Source organism: Rutidosis leptorrhynchoides, chromosome 1 (assembly GCF_046630445.1).
Source record: "Rutidosis leptorrhynchoides isolate AG116_Rl617_1_P2 chromosome 1, CSIRO_AGI_Rlap_v1, whole genome shotgun sequence".
Lineage (NCBI taxonomy): Eukaryota > Viridiplantae > Streptophyta > Magnoliopsida > Asterales > Asteraceae > Rutidosis > Rutidosis leptorrhynchoides.
This window is the reverse complement of record NC_092333.1, coordinates 718,673,233-718,681,169: the sequence shown is the minus strand read 5'-3', so window position 1 is coordinate 718,681,169 and position 7,937 is coordinate 718,673,233.

Sequence of the window (7,937 nt, the reverse complement as noted above, 5' to 3'; positions counted from 1 at the left end):
CCGATGAACTTTTGATTTAAACTCATGGTTAATTATTAAAACTTATGATATAAATAATTACTTTCATTATTATTTAATTACTTATGATATAAGAAGTAATTATTATTATTTAAGACTTATGATATATATTTATTATATCATTTAATTATTACTTGTGATTTTATTAACATTTTAATTAAACTTATGATCAATAATACTTTTATTATTAATGGAAAATACTTGTGATAAGTGTTAAACTTATATTATGAGATTATTATTATAAGACTTATAATAAGGATTAATTAATTATTTAATTATTATAAGGCTTATTTATTATTTAATTATAAATTAATTATTAAATACTTATGATTTAATAATTATAATTAGAAACTTATGATATGATTAATAATTCATTATTAATTAATAATACTCATGATATGATTTAAAATTTATTATTAATTAATAATACTTATATTATGATTAATATTTAATTAATTAATTAAATACTTATGCTATACTAATTATATCATTTAAACTTATGTTAACTTTAATAATTCAATTTAAGTTAATTAAACTTATGTTATTACATAATTATTCACATTTGACTTTAATTAACACTATAACCTATACTATTATTATAACTTACACTTTTAAAATTAACGTTGACTATGTTTGACCAAGGTTGACTTTTGAGTTGACTTTCGGTTGACCTTGACTTTCAGCTGACTTTTGTTGACTTTCTAATTAAGAAAACTTTCTTAACTTATAAACTTTTCAAAAATAGCAACTTTCTAAATATAGAAACTTTCCAAAAATAGAAAATTTCCAAAAATAGAAACTTTCTAAATATAGAAACTTTCCAAAATAGAAACTTTTCAAAAATAGAAACTTTCCAAAAATAGAAACTTTCCAAAAATGGAAACCTGCTAAAAATAGAAACTTTCTAAAAATAGAAAGTGTGTGTCCGTACGCTGTTCCGATTAAACCAATGCATGTTGAGTATTGTTCTATGTCTACTTGCAACATGTACAATAGCTATCATACTAAGACTAGACCTAAGTTAGTTATTTATATCGACATGCTTTATTTATAGGTCGGCGTTGTGATCATTCCTGATCACTTTACTTCATTTGTTGTTCGTATATTTGTGTGGTTACTTCGTTTGCTATTAAGGTGAGTTATAGTCCCATTTTCTATTTTAACTCTTTTGGGATGAGAATACATGCAATTTATTTTATAATTTGGACACAAGTGGAAGTTGATTTAAATTATTCATTATGAGTTGAACAAAAATATTCCCTAGTCTGGTAACTGTAATCACTGGTTTCTACTGGTGAACGCGAATCCTACGGATAGATCTATCGGGTTTGCCAACCCCATTTCGAGCTAGTCGCGCTAGCAATTTATAATCGGAATGTTTAGTACTTCGTATTTTGTTGTAGATACACTTGTTCGGTGTATATTATTTATTGTGTTTGGCAAGGGTAAATAAATGGTTAAATGGTTACCAGGTGGCTCACGGAAAATGGAATAATGTTTTTATATGTTTTCTAGCATATAATTTTGTGGTCCAAAAAGGAGTTTTTATGTTTTCAAATTAAATATTGTTTGCAATATTAAACCTATAATTCACTCAACATTTTTGTTGACAGTTACTCGCATGTTTTGTTCTCAGGTTCATGATTGATTGCTTTCGCTGTGCTTAGAGAGTCTGCATATTTATGATGGCAGCTTTTGTTAAACATTAACTTGCATTCTATTTTGATACATTTAATAGTGGATGTTTTTGACTTTGTTTTGATCAACTTTTGATTAAGTAATAATGTATGATTTTTCTAAACTTACATATTTTGATAGGTTTCCTTTATAGGAAATCATTTTTAAATAAAGAATGCAAGGTTATTTATCAAATTCATATAGAGTTATGATCAAGCTGTGGGACCAAGATAACGATGGTCGTCAAGTGTACTTTGACGGGTCGTTTCAGTTGGTATCAGAGTGTTGGTTGTAGGGAATTAGGCTACATTGATGTCGTTACCCGAGTCAATAGGGTGCATTAGTGAGTCTAGTCTACATCCCGGCCTATAATATATTATTATATGTGGTTATTTGTATCCTATAAGTATGTATATCGTTAATATACATACATCTCTTCTATCTTTTGATTCCAGGAGGAATTCCCATTCCGATTTAAACGTATTCTCCAACTCATGCGAATTCATCTTTTATAAGAACACCGCGGTTAGTGAGACCGAGGGGGTGTCATTCTTGACTTCTAAAATTCTCGACACTTCTATGTCATCAATTGTGTTTATTGATATAACGTTTGAGCTATATTACGTGTTCAGGAATTCTCGGCATTTCTATGTCATCTATTATAAGTATATAACGTTTGAATTATATTACACGAGATGTCATTTTGACTTCTAAATGCTCGGCATTTCAATGTCAGCTATTATGTTTAGGTATATAACATTCTTGTTATATTACATTCTTGTTATATTACGTGCCTTTGTGCCGTTGTGCCTATGTGCTTTGGCTTTTAACCGGAAAACGTCATTCATGACTTTCAGAGATTTTTGGTACTTCGAAGACATTTCTATGTCATCATTACTCATATTCGTTACTTTTGATGTTTTTATCTCTTGCGCTATCCTTATCACATTGTTTAAGAAATCGTTTTAGAGAAATTGTGTGGAAATTCGAGGTTGATCGCGTGTCCTGACCTCATGTAGTGCTATTGGAATGGAACTATGAATTAGTGAAATATAATGGCATCAGACCAACGTGATTATATTACATTAATTCATAAAGAAGTCCCAATATTGTGACATGAGGAATAGAAAGCGAGTCAAAGAAAATTTTACACTACTCATTTAGAAATTCCGATGTATTACATGGGTAGGGAAAATATTCATTATCTCATTTGTTGATATACGAGAAGCTCGTTTTAACCAGATTATCTATCTCATGCTCTATCCTTCATAACTTGCTTGTTAGCAACAGCTTCGCTCGGGAACAGTTTTGGCCCAAGGACTTCTGTCCTGATAATAGTCAAAATAACATTTAACTCATTGGTTTTCATGACCTAGTAACATTAGTTGGTCAAATGTCGCACGACGATTCAAGTCATTTACTCGATCTTTCACGATCTTACTTCAACTTGTAACCTCTGAAATACAGATACTCTGTTTATCATCGGGAGTTTTACACATTTGTTTAATTGGGTGGTTCTCACGGATTTATGGGCGAATAGAAGTAATGAAATATTTTGTCATGTATACAATTTATAAAATCATATATGTACGTATGGATTCAAATGAATAAATTTACCCTTACCTATTTTGGCTAGTATACACTAAATTATACCTTCAAAATTATTTTAAAACCACTCCTTTATTGAGTTGTCTAGTTAACTCAAATTGTTTTACGTAAAATGGTACACGTTGTACATACTTCTAAATTTACTAAGAGCTTCGTTGCGTTTATGGGGTTACATCATACGTTTAAAGCTTTTTCAAAACTTCTTTGATTGATTACATTAGAATTTTCGCATTACTCTGCAGAGTGTTTGGATCACAGTTCTTCTCATCCTCCGTTTAAGGATGAAATTTACCATCATGTTCATTGATAGAAACTCTTACACCACTTTGGATGCCGGTTTTATAAAATTTGTTGGAAAGTCTTCGCGCTCATAAAATTTTCCCTCTTATGGTTGGACATGGCCGAAACGCGGACCGATAAATCAAGTTTCTGGGGTACACTCGATGGTCACCCTATTGTAGAAAAGGCGCTAGGTGGGTTTCTACCCCAACTGTTGTTATAATGGGTATCATGGATATATATTACACTAGACCGTTACTCCCAATATTCGCTGTCAACCGCAACACCCTCGTAAACATCAATCCTAGGATTTAATACTTTGAGGTACACGAAATTATTTTTGGAGATTCATCTCACCTGGGGTCGAGCATTCTTTATAACCCGTGATTCGCGTTCTTTTCATCCGCACATAAATTTAAGAATATGGATGAATCCTAGATTTCCTCGCTCATTGTACAAGGAAGTTCACTCTCTTTAAAATATCACACCTTTCGTACGTCTTTCTTTCGAAAATGTAATGAAAATTTACTTTGAAGTCCATGATCCTCGTTATCTCCTTTGAGAGAATTGCCTTAAATACCTATGCCACCAATGTGACTACTCCATATATTTCTTCCTTCATTGTTGCAACTATATTTCATTCGTCCCAGTTCGTTCCCTTGGGGAGCTCCTGTTTTGTTTGTTAAGAAGAAAGATGGTTCCTTCCGTTTGTGTATTGATTATCGTGAGTTGAACAAGCTTACAGTTAAAAACCGTTACCCTCTTCCAAGAATTGATGATCTGTTCGATCAGATTCAAGGTTCGTCTATTTATTCTAAAATCGATCTTCATTCCGGCTATCATCAGTTGCGTGTTAAAGAATCTGATGTTTCGAAAACCGCTTTTCGCACCCGTTATGGTCACTACGAATTCCTTGTTATGTCGTTCGGATTGATAAACGCACCTGCTGTGTTCATGGACCTCATGAATCGTGTGTGTAGACCTTATCTGGACAAATTCGTTATTGTTTTCATCGACGACATCCTTATTTATTCCAAAAATGATGAAGAGCACGAAGAACATTTGAAGTTGGTGCTTGATCTGTTGAGGAAAGAAGAGTTTTACGCTAAGTTCTCTAAGTGTGCTTTCTGGTTAAGAGAAGTTCAATTCCTTGGACATATTGTTAGTAAACAGGGAATACAGGTGGATCCTGCCAAGACTGAGGCAATCGAGAGTGGGAAATTCCAAAAACTCCTGCTCAGATTTGTCAGTTCCTAGGTTTAGCAGGCTACTATAGAAGGTTCATTCAAGATTTTTCACGAGTAGCGAAATCTCTGACTGCTTTAACGCATAAGGGGAAGAAGAACGAGTGGAAGAGTGAACAAGAGTCTGCTTTCCAAACTCTGAAGAAGAAGTTAACTTCTGCACCGATATTATCACAACCTGAGAGTAATGATGATTTTGTTATCTATAATGATGCTTCGTATCGAGACTTTGGTTGTGTTTTGATGCAGTGAAAGAAAGTCATTGCCTACGCGGCACGACGGTTAAAGATTCGTGAACATAATTATACAACCCATGATTTAGAATTGGGAGCTGTTGTGTTCGCACTCAAGATTTGAGACATTACTTATATAGGGTCAAATGTACAGTGTACACTGATAACAAAAGTCTTCAACATATCTTTGATCAAAGACAGTGGAATATGAGGTAGCGAAGATGGGTTGAATTGTTGAACGATTATGATTGTGAACTCCTTTAGCCATTCCAGGGAAAGGCCAATGTTGTGGCCGCTGCGTTAAGTCGAAAAGAGAGAATTAAACCTTGCAGGTTTAGAGCCTCAAACATGACCATTCGAACAAACCTCGCAAGGCAGATTCTTGCAGCTTAGCAAGAAGCCTTGAAGGAGGATAATTTCGTAACGGGAAGGTCGTAGGCTTAAGTAAACAGTTTGAGGTACGAACCGATGGCACTCGGTATTTTTGCGGGACGTCTTTGGGTTACGAAATTTGGTGATTTACGACAACTTATTTTTGATGAAGCTCATAAGTCTGGGTACTCTATTCATCCTGGTTCAGGAAAGATGTATCATGATCTTAAGGAGCTGTATTGGTGGCCTAATTTGAAGCTGATGTGGCTACGTATGTGGCTAAGTGTTTGACCAGTGCTATGGTTAAAGCTGAACATCAGAAACCGTCTGAACTTTTGGTGCAACCTGATATTCCCGAGTGGAAGTGGGAAGGTATTTCAAGGGATTTTATTACGAAGTTATTGAGAGTTGTGGGTGGTTATGACTTGGGTGATTGTTGACCAACTCACAAAATTAGCTCAGTTCTTACCGATTAAGGAAACAGATTCGATAGAGAAGCTTACTCGTTTGTATTTGAAGGAGATTGTTTCAGGGCATGGTGTTCCTGTATCTATTATTTTAGACTGAGACAGTCGATTTATATCGAGGTTTTGGCGATCCTTACATGAAGCTTTGGGAACTAAGTTAGATATGAGCACCGCTTATCATCCTCAAACGGATGGTCAGAGTGATAGGGCCATTCAAACGTTAGAAGATATGTTACGAGCGTGTGTTATTGATTTTGGTAATGGGTGGGATAAATATTTGCCGCTAGCTGAATTTCTTATAATAACAGTTATCATGCAAGTATTAAAGCCGCACTGTTTGAAGCACTGTATGGTAGGAAGTGTAGGTCTCCTGTCTGTTGGAATGAGGCTGGGGATACTCAACTCACAGGTCCAGAAATTATTCATGAGACTACCGATAAGATCGTACAGATTAAGGAAAGATTGAGAACAGCTAGAAGTCGGCAAAAGAGTTATGCTAATAAGAGAAGGAACGATATTGAATTTCAGGTTGGTGATCGTGTTATGTTAAGGGTATCACCTTGGAAGGGCGTGACACGTTTTGGTAAAAGGGGAAAGTTGAGTCCTCGTTTTGTTGGACCGTTTGAGATCATTGAGCGAGTTGGACCAGTGGCTTATCGTTTGAAATTGCAACAAGAACTTAGTGCTGTTCATGACGTTTTTCATGTATCGAATTTGAAGAAGTGTTTGGCCGAGGCCGATAAAACTATTCCTCTGGAGGACTTCATGTTGATAAACAACTTCATTTTATTGAGGAACCTGTTGAAATTATGGACCGAGTTAGATGGAACGCCAGACGCGGTCCCGAGTTCACTTGGGAGCGTGAAGTTCACTTGGGAGCGTGAAGATCAGATGAGGCAGAAGTACCCGCATTTGTTCCCAGATGCCGAGTCAACCCCTGCACCTGCTTAAATTTCGGGACGAAATTTCCGTAACGGGAAGGTACTGTCACGACCCTACTTTTCCGTTATCTTTTGCCGTTAATTAATTAACGACCGTTAACTGTTACTCGTGCCACGTCATTTCTATGACCTATATTATTATTTTTGTAATAATATATTAATTATTATGTGTTATATGAATATTTGTATTCATATTTTAAGTTATACGTTTCTACGTGTCGCGGATTTCTATCCGGCGAATCTTTTCGGTTTTCAAACCAACGGTCAAACTTTTGGGATTTTTAAATCCAAATTATCTTAAATATAATATTTTAACGTCATATGATTATATATAGTTTTTATATATTTTATTCGCCGCGAATTCGTTATCTTTCCGAATAATTAATCGCGTAGTAGCGTTTTCGCGTTTCGGGCTTCGTTCGGGCATTCGGGCCACAAGAAACTAGTTATTATTCAAATTTGGCCCACTAAGGGGCCCACCCTACCAATTTTCGGCCAACCCATCCATGGGGAGGGGGTAAGTTGTCAAGTATGCAAAGTGGTGGTCATTTAGCCATTTTTCCTCATAAGTTCATTTTAATTTCCACAAACCTAAAAAAATCTCTCATTCTCCTCTCCCCTGCCGTCACTTCAGCAACCATCATCATCATCATCTTTTTATTTTATTCCAAGCTTGAAGATTTAGGGCTTTCATCGTTCCCGGATTCACCGTATCGTGCTCTACGCGTTCATACTAATCATTTCTCGATTAGGCTATAAACCCTAACCCTAGAACTTTTGATTTTTCATTATTTTTCTGTTTTAGATGTTTATTTTGATAGTATGTTAGTTACTTGTTATTGTATTAATAAATGTATGCGTAGAATGGCTCAAAAACACATGTTTTCGGTTTGATTTAATTGGGACAGCAGTTTTTTGTTTAATTCTGGAATTGTGACTGATATAAAGGTGAAAATAAAATAGTTATATGAGTTCCTCTCATCAAGACATTAATTTTAGACTCCGGATTCATGTCGTTTCGATTTCCGGAGCCCTAGATATGATTAAAATGGCATTTGATTAAGATTGAAATGTGATATTGATATGAAACAGGTTTGG